The sequence below is a fragment of the Nerophis lumbriciformis genome, linkage group LG13 (assembly GCF_033978685.3).
Source record: "Nerophis lumbriciformis linkage group LG13, RoL_Nlum_v2.1, whole genome shotgun sequence".
Taxonomy (NCBI): domain Eukaryota; kingdom Metazoa; phylum Chordata; class Actinopteri; order Syngnathiformes; family Syngnathidae; genus Nerophis; species Nerophis lumbriciformis.
Window position 1 is genome coordinate 28,088,023 of NC_084560.2, and position 15,385 is coordinate 28,103,407.

Below are 15,385 nucleotides of genomic sequence, written 5' to 3' on the forward strand. Positions count from 1 at the left end.
TCCGGTGCGCCGTATGGTCCGGAAAATGCGGTAATTTTACACATTATTTGTATTGAAAGAAATTCATGGGGAAGAAATATATCAATAACACAATTATGTTTTAGTGAAAAATAATAATGTAACAATTAAAACCTAAATTTGCTTATCTTCCTGTCAGACCTCTGGCCAGGATTTAATCCAGAATGACTGTTTACAAGCACAGCACTAATGCTTGTGTGCCACAGAGGACGATGACAATGTCTGCAGAAATTTGCCTTTATATTCTTATCAGCAACGGAGCAGGAAGAGGCTAGGAATACGTTGGCGGTGTTTTTCATGCAGCGTCCTGTCATTCATTAATTGACATTTTACATGCACTTCTTCACGCAAAACGGGCCCCCCACAGACGGTGGGGCCCTACTCGCAGCGTGTGATCTGCGTATTGGGAGGGGCAGTGCTACTCCGGAACTGCTCGTGTGTGTGTGTGTGTGTGTGTGTGTGTGTGTGTGTGTGTGTGTGTGTGTGTGTGTGTGTGTGTGTGTGTGTGTGTGTGTGTGTGTGTGTGTGTGTGTGTGTGTGTGTGTGTGTGTGTGTGTGTGTGTGTGTGTGTGTGTGTGTGTGTGTGTGTGTGTGTGTGTGTGTGTGTGTGTGTGTGTGTGTGTGTGTGTGTAGACCCTCTGGGCATGTGCATGTGTACGTGACAGCGGTGAGTGACAGCCATAAACGCCAGACTATTTCTTCGGGCCGACAAGCAATTGTTTTTCAATATAATTAGTAAATGTGAAATAAAAAAAATATGACGAATATATATGTTCTGTTAGACCACTAATGGTAACATAAGCTAGCTCGTGGTGTTATTGTTATATTTTTTTGGTTTGAAAAATGTTGCAGACCCTACGAGTAGGATTTTTCTGGGCTGTACTTATATTATGTGCCACACACAGATCTTGGATCAGATTTTGACGGGTTGACATTACAGCTGAGGATGTCAGGTATGTTTTGAAATTGAAAACATTTTTTTTTTCAAAAATGTTATGGTAGAAACCTTAGAAAATATCTATTGTGTAGGCAAACAGGACACATTTATGCATTGAATTGTTATCCTGCATCCTCAAACGTAGCTTTGAATATTTTAGCCCTAGCAGAAAATCTTTTGTGGCTTTTCTAGAAAGCGAGCATTTCCCTCCTACTCGTGTCAGCATGTGTGATCTCACGTAGTTGTATCTCAAATGCTACGTCGCCGGCGTCCCAGCTCTATCTTTAGCGACACGCGGCATTCCTGACATTGCGCGTGTGCCGCGTTTGAGTCATGATTGTCTTGTGCAGGGTGTGGCGTGCTGGGATGACACTGTTTACCCAAGTCACCTCACCGGATGAGCTCACAGATGCTTGGAACTTTTTTGTTTGCAAGGTTGTTTTTTTTTTACTGCTGCCTGCTGTCAATCACCAATGAAAAAGGAGCCTCTGTACACACGTTGTGGTTCTCCCACTCTCAAACGAGAAGCAGCTCGCTTGTGTTTTTGTGTAAGAAACCAGCGTAAAGTTACGAGGGTTCACTTTCACATGCATTCTTAATGATTGAAGACAGGATCTATTTTTTAAGAAAAGTTCCTCAGTTTGTTTGAAGATTTGTTGCTTTTTATCATGTTCTCTTGAAATGAAATCATGTTGACTTGATCTATCTTGCGTGAAGTCTAGTGATTAAAATAGCTTCAGTTTTGCGTTTTCCGATGACAAAATGTTATATTTTTCGACACAGGCAAATTCAGAAGTCGTCTTCAATGCTGTGCAGACGAGAGTGACCAGAATTTAACTTGGTTGCATTAGCGTGAGAACCTTAGAAGCCACTTTAGCGACATCAACAGCTGAGACAGAGAAAGAGAGGAATGTAGGAAGTAGGGCTGGGCGATATATCGAATATACTTGATGTATCGCGGGTTTGTCTCTGTGCGATATAGAAAATGACTATCGTGATATTCGAGTATACGTCCTCACGCAGTTGCTTTTGGCTGCGGGCATTACACTACAGGCGTTTCTCCCTCTTTCTTGTCTCTCCTTCTCACAGAGACATAAAACAAGCGCACCTTCTTACATTCGTCACATACTGTCACGCGTGCAACATCATACGCCTTCGCAGAGCAGAGAGGTAGCAGCATAGGTAAAGTTAGCTGTGGTGCTAACGGAGCGGTGCGAGTGGTAATACGAGAGAAATAAGGTGCGAATCTGGTAACAAATGAAGGAATAATTAATTCCCAAGAAAAACAGCAGGGAGTGCATCGTCTGGCGGTGGTTTGGCTTCAAGCGGGAAGATGTTTTACAAGTATGCGGCAAAAGTAGCAGCACTGCTAGTGTGTAGCACCATTTGAAAAGTCACCCGCTAGAGAATGAAGAGAGCTTGAAACTCCGCATGTCAACATCTCTGTTCGGTGCCGCACCAACAAAATGCCGAAGCAACCATTTCCACATCAACACTGTATGAAACAAATAGTCCACAACAGAAGGAGATAACGTCCACAGGAACCTACCACATAGCAAAGGACATGCATTATTTGATTTCCTATTATGCAGCTCATTTTTATTTGACAGTTATTGAAATATCTTGTGTGACATCATGCACAAACGTGCACTTTATAAGTTTTAAACTATTGTAGTGGCGTTCTGTACAAAAAGTGCACTTTAATTTAGTATTGTTTTGATATGTCATCTTAGTGACATCATGCACAAAAGTGCACTTTATTTGTTTTGAACTATTGTAGTGGCGTTTTGTACAAAAAGTGCACTTTAATTTAGTGTTTTGATTTGTCATCTTGGTGACATCATGCACAAAAGTGTAATAATAGCTTGTTTTAAAATGTCTCTGAAAATCTTGCACTTTCTGTTTTGGAATTTACATACATTTTTGTGCCACTGCTTAATAACTGTTTAATAAATACAGTGTTGGTCAATTGACTTAGTTGTGATTTCCCTCTCTGCATGAAAGTTTAAAATGAGCATATATTAATGCAGTATGAACAAGAATGTTTTAATGTAGACACATAGAATCATCATACTGCTGTGATTATATGCATCAAGTGTTCATTCAAGGCTAAGGCAAAATATCGAGATATATATCATGTATCGTGACATGGCCTAAAAATATCGAGATATTAATAAAAGGCCATACCGCCCAGCCCTAGTAGGAAGTCAATAGCGCAGGAACAAGACACAATTTGGATGATTTTCTTAAAAAAAATGAACTAAATGCTTTAATGTTATAACGTGGTTTGATGTGGCCGTATTAACCTAAATATAAGACAAAACAGTTTTAAAGATTGGTCGTCTTAGAGTTTCTTGTCGAGAGATTTATTGGAGCCAAACATCTCTTTAGACATCTTTCTGCTCAGTGGCCTTGTGGTTAGAGTGTCCGCCCTGAGATCGGTAGGTCGTGAGTTCAAACCCCGGCCGAGACTATAAAAATAGGACCCATTACCTCCCTGCTTGGCACTCAGCATCAAGGGTTGGAATTGGGGGTTAAATCACCAAAAGGATTCCCGGGCGCAGTCACTGCTGCTGCTCACTGCTCCCCTCACTTCCAAGGGGGCGAACGAGGGGATAGGTCAAATGCAGAGGTTAGTTTCACCACACCATGTGTGTGTGTGTGTGACAGTCATTGGTACTTTAACTTTTTTTTTTTAAACGAGAGTGTTAGGTTTTCTTCCTGTCACTCACAGACTAGAGACCTAGACACAGAAACTTGCAAGAAGAAGTGTTTCAAATGTTGGGCAAATTAGCAAACGGAGGAGTTATAATGCTAATTTTGGTCGCCACTCTACTATCAAGCAGTTTATAATTTAGTTATAGTCAGTCTTTTTTTGAAAATGCCTTTTTAGTCATATCTAAGTTGATTTAGTTTTAGTCGACTAAATTTTACAACATTTTATTCAACATTTAGTCAACTTTAGTCCTGTTCTCTTTCTCCCAGGTGTACGTCTCGTGTACACATTTTACGATGTGGGTCTTGTTAAAAGTTTTTTGTTTTAGCGGTGAGAAATCCAATTTCTTTATTTCACAAAGAAAATCACCTGATTGGCTCTCCTTGGTAACTCACTCCCACACCCTCTTTAATGCGCTGTTTGAAGGGGAACTGCACTTTAAAAAAAAAAATGTTTGTCTATCAGTCACAATCCGTATGAAAGTCAAGTACACATGTTTTTCTTTTTTATACAATGGTTCATGTGGGAGTTTGTCTGCCTATAAAGCGCTCTAAAAAACATCTCCAAGGTTTTATATACACGCTGTAAGTATATAAGTAATGTACTATCAGGCACATTCATTATAACATGTAATATTTACGTATTTTGCTCATTTTAAGCATACGACAGCGCATTAATTAAAAAAAAATGCATCACAACATTCGCTTTTTTTCTTCGACAACTTCAATGAGTAATAATCACTGCAGACTTTACTAGAGCCAACATACATAATAAAACATAATTTACTGTACAAAGGCGGTTGTCATTAGGATGTTGACTGCTAGGATGTTCATATATTCCCATTTAGATGTTCAGCGCAGTGTTAATTTTGGCAGCAGTTTTTAATTTAATTTAAGTTATACTCTTTTGACTAAAATTTGTTTTAGTTAGTTTTAGTCGACAAAATTACACATCGGTGAGCTAAAATGACCGGTACAGTAAATTTAGTTGACTGAAATATAGGGCTGGGCCAATAAAACTATACCAGTATATATTGTGATAGACATGTCATCAATATCAATATTAAATGCGTTTTTTTGGGTCGGAAGAAACCGAAAACAATGAAGCATGCTGAGCCTGCAAAAAAGGAAGTGGTGAGTAAGCAAAGGGAGGGACACGCTAAACAGCCAATCGTGTTACAGTATCAAATATCAAGTTTGGTTGTGTCATCTCGCTGTCTCGCTGATGCTTTTCTGCATGGAGTGAAAAGAAAAACCAAAGACGAATGCTGCAGTGAGCGAAGAAATTGTGGATAAAACAGGAGAGGTTATCTTGACAATATGGCAATTTAAAAAAATGTTTTCAATAGGTAGGAACTAAAGTGCAGAACTGTACAACTAAAATATATAACAAATGTGCTACTTTAAAACAATAATTTGGTCCAATAATTTTCTAAATAATAATTACTGCATAGCATATATTCATTTACATACCGGTACTTAAATAAGAATAACAGACCAAATTAGATGTAGCACAGATCATGTTATTTCCTGGCAATAAACCTTATTGTTACACTTCATTAAGCATTTCTTACGAATTCCTTAATTTTGAATCTTAATTTAAAGAGGTTATTGTGTATGTAGATATTGTCATTTTAAAATGTTGTGTTTTCCATGGTTATGTTGACATTTCCTATCCTTTCTGCCTTGAAAGCTGAAGGGGTTATAATCAGAGGAAGGTTATATTTCAAATGAAAATATTAAAAGTTTATATTTTTTTCTCCTGGTCAATATTTTCCATAGTTCATAAAAAATATCAATAATTATCGACATTGATCAATATAAAAAACTTGCATCGTGATACAATTTTCAGCCATATTGCCCAGCCTTTCTAAAATATATTATATAATATATATTTTCTCAATTTAATGCAATATCCACTTTGCAGGGCAGCACGGTGTAACAGGAGTTAGTGCATGTGCGTCACAATTTGAATGTCGTGAGTTCAATCCCGGACTCGGGATGTTTCTGTCTGGAGTTTGTAAGTTCTCCCCGTGACTGCGTGGGTTCCCTTCGGGTACTCCGGCTTCCTCCCACCTCCAAAAACATGCACCTGGGGATAGGTTGATTGACAACACTAAATTGGCCCTTGTGTATGAATGTGAGTGTGAATATTGTCTGTCTATCTGTGTTGGCCTTGTGATGAGGTGGCGACTTGTCCAGGGTGTATCCCACCTTCCGCCCGAATGCAGCTGAGATAGGCTCCAACACTCCCCGCGACCCCGAAAGGGCCAAGCGGTAGAAAATGGACGGATGGATGGCATTTATGGTAATGCAAAAACATTTTTTATATATATACGAATGGATGGATGGATGGATCCACTTTGCAAGTATTGCAAGTTCCCTTTCTTTCTTGTAAACAATTCTAACGTCTGTGCTGCTGATCGGCGCCGTACGTGGTGACGTCAACGGTCATGCATGTTCACAGGTATCGAAAAAGGAATCGTTAACAAAACCAGCAAATGATTCCCAGGAATCCTGTGAGTTGGTTCTCATCAAGAATCAGTTTTCGATTCCCATCGCTAATTATTAGTTAACAAAATTAACACTGGTTCAACGGTCCTTGAATGCACTGTAAACACACCTCTGTGTCTTCAGAGTGGAGATCGATCACTCTGTTCTAAGAAAGCAATGCTTGTAGGTTCATTGTGCTCAATTGGATATCTTAGTTACTCACACAGAAATGTGTTTGTATAAGCTTTGATTGGGGTAGATTGTTTAATGGGGAAAGACATTATTGTTTCTGGTATTCATGTTAGCATTTAAGCTAGCGCCAGCCCATCCGTGAGTTCATCAAAGTGTGGCTATCAATCACAGTTTTTCGATAATTTTAATCTAAAAGAGTAAGACTAACCGTTGAGAATTTAACTGCGGTTATCATTAATACTGTTTATCTTTACATCCCTAATTGGGATCAATGTGGTAATTTCATGCCCTTGTTATCCTCATGCACACACTCTGCCTTCGTGATAGCTTTGCATTTGTATATATTCCTGCAGAAGAGGAGAGTGTGTCTGATACTGCCCTAAACAAATAAAAGCCTAAAGGGGAAATCTTGAAACGGAGGCAGAGCAGACGGAGAAAAGGGGTGTGGGGTGGGGGCTAGAGAGCGAAGAAGGGAGCAATACTTCTTTGTGACTGAATTGCAAAGCGGGATTTGCATAAATAAGGCTGAAACCATCGACAGGCCGAGCCGGCGGCATGGCTGGAAATGAGGCGAGTGAGTTTGTTTTTGGTATATGCGCTGCCGCTTTTCTTGCCTCTCTTTTAAGACATGTCAGAAAAATTCACGCCACTGTGGTGAATTAAAAGCCAGTGGACTCGGTTTAATGCAAGGCCATGGTCTCTCCCCCTCTCGAGCCCACACCATTAACCCCAACCTCAGGTATAAATCGTAATCTCCACCGTCTCGAGGGATTTTGGTGACGTAGCCGAGGACGGGGCGAGTCTCCTCACCGCGCTTGCCGAGATTGCCGTGACATAAGCGTGTAATGAAATGTTCTCGTTTAGTGGCACTTGTACTGGAAAACCCTTGTCTATCGGCAAACAGACGCAGAAAATACAACCTTCTTTCTTCCTATAAAATTCAGGCATAAATCTTCAGGTGATCATTCTTGATTTCTTCTTCTGTACATACTGTACACATACAGTACTTGCTGGCGGTTATGCTACTGCGTTTATTTGCAAGGGATCCCACGTACTCCTGACTTTATCACGTCTGGTAAACATTTGGATTTCGACAACTGCAATAATCGTTCGTTGATCAAGGAAATTCGTTCCAATGGACGAATGCAAGCGACCAGCGCCTTAATTACCGCTTGACTTATATTTGATGTCAAGAGACTCAAAATTGCAAAAAAAATGTAGCTTCTGCCCAAGCGAATCAGCGCTTTTCTTCTGGTCACTCACACAAACACCAATGTCCTGTGGTGTTGTGAATGCTACACAGAGACCTACTGAAAGAGACTTTTAAATGTCATCCAACAGAAAAAGTATGATGCTGATTTTAGGGTTGATCAAGATATGACATCATTTTTATTGCAATCTGCCATTGGATTGTCTTCAGTTTTATCTTCCGAATAGGTTTTGGTCTTGAAAAAGAAGGAAGTCTTATTTTACTCGGTTTAATACATTAATTCAGACCAAACTGGTTTGCAATGCAAATATGTAGAGTAGGTTTGCGATATTCAAGGATACAAGCAACCTTGTCATACCAGCACACATGAGATGGCACAAAATTTATTACCCACGGTCCCAAATTTCGCCCAATGAGTACTGCAAGAACAAGGTATGTACCGGTAAATAATATTTTAAATAGAATATGTCTGAGTAGGTTATAAATAGAATAGGTTAATGGAAATAGATTATGAATAAAATATCATCAAATAAATAAAATAGAATAAATTGTGATCCCGTAGTGCAAAATCGATAGAGCTTATGGTGATAATGCATGTTTACATGTGGCCTTGTCCCACAAATTTGACCACGACAAGCAAACAACACAATGTAGAGTCCCAACTAGCAGGCAAGCAGCTAACGTCCCTTCACAGTGCGAGTTACTTATTTCCACCTTCATGACAACAAATAAACTGTTAATTTCATGTAACATTATCACTGGAGGACGAGTAATAGCTTAAGATGCTGCACTGCACACCATTGGAGGATCCAATAAGCCATTCTAATCGCTAAACTACAGCTCTTGAATGTAAACAAGGGTGGGCAGATTGATAAAAATATCGACAGTAACGATATCAAGTATAGTGTCAGTATATGGTCAATACTGCAGTAATTGGATCCATATTTTTTATTATCACAAAATCTGTTTTGTGGTTGTTGTTTTTTTTTTTTTTACAAACTCATGGAATAAGTCCCTGGACATAGGATGACGTGCAAAAGGATTTAAACCAAACCCAATAAGTGTTTACTTATTTTGACTTAATTTTAAGTATCAGTATTGGTATTGCCACTACTGCCCCTGTACCTACTAAGCATTAGATTGATACCATGATTTGTAGTATCGCCCAGAACTAATGTAAAGTATTGAAACAACAGAAGGATAAGTGCTTATTAGTACATTTCATCACACGTGTAGATAGAACCATATCCAGAACCACAACAGAAAGTAAAAAATAAAATAATTTCATTAAAGTACCAATGATTTTCACACACACACACTTTGTGTGGCAAATTATTCTCTGCATTTGACCCATCACACTTGACACCCCCTGGGAGGTGAGGGGAGCAGTGGGCTGCAGCAGTGGCCGCGCCCAGGAATCATTTTTGGTGATTTAACCCCCAATTCCAACCCTTGATGCTGAGTGCCAAGCAGGGAGGTAATGGGTCCCATTTTTATAGTCTTTGGTATGACTCGGCCGGGGTTTGAACTCACAACCTACCGATCCCAGGGCGGACACTCTAACCACTAGGCCACTGAGTAGTAACCAGATATTAACAGTAAATTATCAAGTAGATTAACAGTTTTGAAAAAATAACAACTGGAAATTATGCAATATGTTACCGCATACATCAGCAGCCAAATTAGGAACCTTTGTAGCCTGTTTTGGAATGTTTATATTATCATTTATATATTGTGATACACATCGTTATTCCAGGAGGCTACAATTATCGTGATACAGGTTTTAGGCCATCCACAGTAGAGAGCAACATTTTAGCTGGGAACATTGCAGTTTGTTGTAAAATTGGTCATTGTAATGACTTTTCCCAAGCTGGCAAAGTTAGTTAATGTGTTTTCATCCTTACTACTTTGATACCGTCAGTACATGTGTTCTCAGGCATTGTAGACTTAAGTTAACTATCTTTATTTTGTGGGAGTTGGTTTAGTGTATTAAAATGTTTGACTCTTGCTGCCTTTCTGTTTAGTCTTTTTTTGTTTTAAGCAAAAAGTTTACACTAAAAAGTCAAGAGACTTGTTAAAAATTGAATCGTTAGTGTTGTACATCATGTAAAGTTAGTACAAAAAAAAATCTGCAGCCAATGTACACGGAATGCGATTTTCCAATAATGTTGACATCTGTCATATTTTATGGCTTCATGTTTCTCCAATCTTGACTTGCGTTTTCAGCATTATTGGTGCAATTAATGATGCGGAGGCCACCTTTTTACACGTTCCCTGAGCAACACCTCCACTACAATACGTTTTAAATAACATGTGCTTCCATCATTGATAAATTACTGTTTTTGATTGGGTTGTTTGTCAGAGGAATCCAATCTGCATCATTGCCCCTTCCTCCTTTTTAAATATTGTAATTACTAGACACCATAGAGGGTGAAATATCAATATTGCATTCCATTTTTCTTTGAAGAACATGATGAACCACTCTGCTATTTAATTACTAGCTCATTAAAAGCCCCTAAATTGCTTCTCTCCCAATGTTTTTCCGGATCGGAATGAATGCATATTGATAATGATACACAGTTGAATGGGTGGAATTTTTCTTGCGTACATGCACCCAAACTATTTCTGGTTTGTAAATACAAAAGGTGTAACGGTACGCCATAATCACGGTTTGGTATGTACCTCAGTTGTAGGCTTACGGTTTGGTTCATTTTGGCATGGCAAGGAAACAAAATGCAAAACATAAACTTGCTTAGCTCTTGTGCAAGCTGCTCGCGGGTAATTCTCCAATAAATTCTCAAAATAAAGTACCGTATTTTCCGCACTATAAGGCGCACCGGATTATTAGCCGCACCTTCTATGAATTACATATTTCATAATTTTGTCCACCAATAAGCCGCCCCGGACTAAAAGCCGCGCCTACGCTGCGCTAAAGTGAATGTCAAAAAAACGCTGCGCTAAAGTGAATGTCAAAAAAACAGTCAGATAGTTCAGTCAAACTTTAATAATATATTGAAAACCAGCGTTCTAACAACTCTGTCCCAAAATGTACGCAAATGTGCAATCACAAACATAGTAAAATTCAAAATGGTGTAGAACAATAGCAACATAATGTTGCTCGAACGTTAATGTCACAACACACAAAATAAACATAGCGCTCACCTTCTGAAGTTATTCTTCATTCGTAAATCCTTCGAATTCTTCGTCTTCGGTGTCCAAATTGAAAAGTTGGGCGAATACGGGATCCAAAATGGCCGGTTCCGTCTCGTCGAAGTCACCGGAGTCAGTGTCGCTGTTGTTGTGCAGCAGTTCTGTGAATCCTGCCTTCCGGAAAGCTCGGACCACAGTTGTGACCGAAACTATCTGCCCAGGCATTTACGATCCACTGGCAGATGTTGGCGTATGTCGACCGGCGCTATCTGCCCGTCTTAGTGAAGGTGTGTTCGCCTTCGGAGCTGTGTGAAAAAAGCCACCCGGCCTCTTCGCGTAAACTTCCCTTAACCACTCGCTCATCTTTTCTTCATCCATCCATCCCTTCGAGTTAGCTTTTATGATGACGCCGGCTGGAAAGGTCTCTTTTGGATGGGTGGAAGTTAGCATGGCAAGCTAGAACCACAGTGAAGGATGACTCCTCATTCCCTGTGGTGCGAATATTCACCGTACGTGCTCCCGTTCCACAGTGCAGTTCACAGGAATATCAGTTGCTGTGAAATACGGTAGTAATCCGTGTGCGGATGGAGAGATTGCGTCTTTTTATGATCCGGATCCTTGTCGCGTAGTAGGAGCCATTTTGTGGTCTTTACAGATGTAAACAGGAAATGAAACGTACGGTGATATCCGCGCGTTTTTTCTTCTTCTTCCGGGGGCGGGTGAAGCGCTTCCTGTTCTATGGGGGCGGGTGCTTTCCTTGGCGGTTGCTTGCGTAGAAGAAGAAGCGCTTCCTGTTCTACCGGGAAAAAAGATGGCGGCTGTTTACCGAAGTTACGAGACCGAAACTTTATGAAAATGAATCGTAATAAAGCGCACCGGGTTATTAGGCGCACTGTCAGCTTTTGAGAAAAATTGTGGTTTTTAGGTGCGCCTTATAGTGCGGAAAATACGGTAATAGCTTTTTAGGCAAGTGCAACAATGTGAAATTGTAATTAAACAATCTTAAAATTATTTCATTTTTAGAATATTTAAGTGAAGCATTAATAGTAGGGATGTTCCGATCAGGGATTAATGCTGCCGCTTCCGATACCAATCATCCATGAGCGAGATTGATCGATACCGATCACATGTATTAACTTCACATTTTTCTTTTTATTTATGATGAGCGCTATTGCCGGTTTGACAATATCAGCACAGTATTTCAAATCGTTCCATATTGTATTTGATTAAATACAATTGTTTAAGCAAATTAAAGTCAATAGTACACAATAACTAAACAAAGGGAAATCGGTGAAATCCCAGTGAAATAATTTTTGCCTTTTAAGTCCTCCTGTGTTCATGGAATGTTCCCCTTAATTTATCACCATAAACTAAAACAACAAAAACATTTTTTTTTAAAGAAAATACAAATACTGGCCTTGTTACTCTAGTGTCGATCGTCTCCTGATACTACCATTGGTGTCGACACTACCAACTTATGAATCAAGCCACCCTCCTCTTACGTGTTGTGTACTGACCGTGACAATGCTGACACACCTACAGTTGTTGTTATATTATCCTCTCTGTAACTCTTAATAATCTACTTATTAATTTCCTGATAATATCTGCTTACTTTCTGCTGTAAAGTGGATCTATCTACACTTTTTAAACTTTACTAAGCACTTATTTCTTCTGTTAGCTAGCTTGCTTAGTGAGCCTGCTCCTGTGTAACATGTTAAGGCTCGTCCTCCAGTGATAATGTACATGATAATGATACTTAGATCCCAAGATATGCTTTTCAATTGCTGTAATAGTGGTCATTATTATTAGCTTAGTGGAGCTGCTCCCCACTGTGTCTGGAGGCGCTTAATTAGCTGCTAGTTGCTTGTCAGCTGGGGAACTAACTAGTCGTTGTGAAAAATTGGCCGATTCCCTAATTACTAGTTACCCATCTCGACTGATTTTTTTTTAATGTACTTGTCTTTGTCCATTCAGATATTTCCCCGGGATGGCAAGGCGATTTTAAACAGGACACTTTAACAACAGAAAATGTTTTTTAAGCTCTGGCTTCTCCATGGCACTATCGCTAGCCTATGGCTGCACTGTATTTGTCTACTGAGCAAAGGCATGACTATATCACAAGGCACTTATACTTCTTGTCCTTCATTTGAGGGAACTCCGTACGCTCCTGCACAGTACCGAATGTTCCATACTGAAAAAGCTGATTAGGAATACATACTCGTACACCCTTAGTTGTATCAAGATGTGCAATCTTTATTGAGCACACTGAGGAACTTTCAGTCACTCCAGCGTCTCATGCTGTCCCCCACCCCCCTTTCCATATTGCAAGGTTTGTCCAAACAGTGTAAATTGGACACATAAGGCTCCTCTGTTCTTGCTCTCAAGAAGCCTCCTTATGCTCACGTGCCTTTGCGATATGTCCAGCGTAGAAGTAAACCACTTCTCATGCAGACTGTTGAGAGATTAGTGCTGCTGCTGTAGCAGGAGTCTTGTTTTTTTTCCTCCCTCATTCCCGGTGACAACCCCCATACCGCCACCCCATCCCCCCTCCCCAAATTCTCTCCAACACAGTCTACCTCCTCTGAAGCCAGTTTCTATGTGGAGTGTTTGGAAGAGCTCCTAAATATTTTCAGGATGACAATGCAATTTCACTGAAAGTCTCTTTTTTTAATGCAATCCTCCCGCCCACTCACCAGTGTAAGAAAAACTGCGACACCCCCTCTTAGCTTGCACACCTCAACGTACGCTTAAAGACGCCTTTGAGTCATTTTACAGGTGAAACCGATCTTAGAGGTGAACATTGTCTTGCCTTTTCCCCCTTGTTGAGCTTTGTTAGGGTCGGAGCGGCAAAGGCTACGAGAGCCCTATTGTAATTGCGCCTTGCATTATTTTTCCATTTTTGAGGCCCTTAACATGCATGAAAACTCACCAATTTTTGTAAGCGTTACCAGTCCGGCATCATTTTGTGGCTATCCAACACGAAATTTTTAAATTGACTCTCTAGCGCCACTTTGAAAATTTGAAAAATTAGTCCCTGCCACCAGATTTAAGTATCGTCACGAAAATCGCTGGATATGTCTATCACACACATACAAATCTTAAGAACCTATATTTTAAAACAAACAGGAAGTCCGCCATCTTGGTTTCCCTCAACCAATTTTAGTAAAAAAAACAGAGGTCACACTTCAATGAACTCCTCCTCGGTACTTTGACCAAATGAGTTGCGGTTAAAATGACAGATACTACACAGATTGGCAATAATATATTGCGAAGGAATTTTCCCTACGCAATAGCATGTGGGCGTGGCATAGTGACACTCTTTAATCTGATGGCTCACCACACATTTTTCAACGTTTATTATTTGGCAACACAAACTCAGATCCTGATCAGAATTGCTACAAATGATGACCACCCTGAAGGGCTGGATCGGTCAGTACCTGTTAGTACCATTTTGTAGTGAGTGGAGCCTGGGAGCGAAAAGTGCTCAATAAACCATCAAACTGTCAATACTGCACTTTAGATACATTTTAACAGTTAGAACCTTCTTCAACATTCGCGATCTTTCTAAAATTTTTGATGGTAGGTCAGGCATTGGGAAGGACATAACTGCAAGTGTAATGCGTTTCCCCCGACTCGCGACAAAACCGAGGTGCGGGGGCTGGGGACGTGAGGGCCTTTTCAAGACTGCTTGTAGCTTTAACTTTAATTGAACTTTAACCACAAAACGAAATTGAAGCTGCGAGCAGCGTTGAGAGTGCCCTCGCACCACCACGCAAGTCGAACGCGAGTCGCAATTTAAGTCCTTCCCAATGCCCAGACCAACCATCAATGATTCACGAAGATTGGACCATGTGGAACACGACTTTTATCATTTTCCACCACAAGGGCTCGATGTTGGTGTCGATATCAATGACTCGTCATGATCAGACCCCAACCTTAAAGCCTCATATCAGTTTCGAAGTAGATCCGATCATTTAAAGTAAAGTAATGACAGTTTGATGGTAGATGGCAAGGGACAGTTTTTGCCGCCAGGCTCCGCCCACCACGAATGAGTACTAATATGTACTGACCCATCCTCCACTTCAGGGTGTCATCATCATCATTTGTAGCAATTCGGATCAATATATGAGTTTGTGGAGCCAAGTTATAAATGTTGAAAGTTTTGTGGCAAGCCATCAGATTAAAGTTTGGTGCCATGCCACGCCCACTTCCTAAGGCAAAGGCAAAATGTATTCGCAATTTATAATCGGCCATCTGTCTAGTATTTTTCACTTTAACCGCTACTCATTTGGTCAAAGTCCCTAAGAGGAGTTTGTTGAAGTAAGACCCCTTTTTTGCTAAACCAAGATGACCAACTGTTTGTTTCGAAATATGAGTTGTTGAGACTGTCATGATAGATGCCACTGGCCATTCTCGTGATTATACGTAAATCTGGGGAGAGGGGCACAATTTGTCAAATATTAAAGAAGGCGTAAGAGAGACAATTTTTGAAGTTTGATTTTTTGCCAGACTGGAAATGCTTGAAATAATTGGTGAGTTTTAGTGCATGTTAAGGCCCTCAAAAATGCAATTGAAGTGGGAAACATAATAATAAGTGGGAAAAATTATAATAAACAAATCAAATTTTAATAGGGCTCCTAATAAAGCAATCTGTATGCTTCCAAACCAAC

The 15,385-nt window shown here is 40.1% G+C and overlaps 1 protein-coding gene across 6 annotated transcripts in view; it reads left to right on the top strand.

The window, feature by feature from the left end:
- Positions 1–15,385, top strand: part of bcl9 (BCL9 transcription coactivator) — an 81,780-nt gene that overhangs the window by 41,888 nt on the left and 24,507 nt on the right. The window lies entirely within an intron of this gene.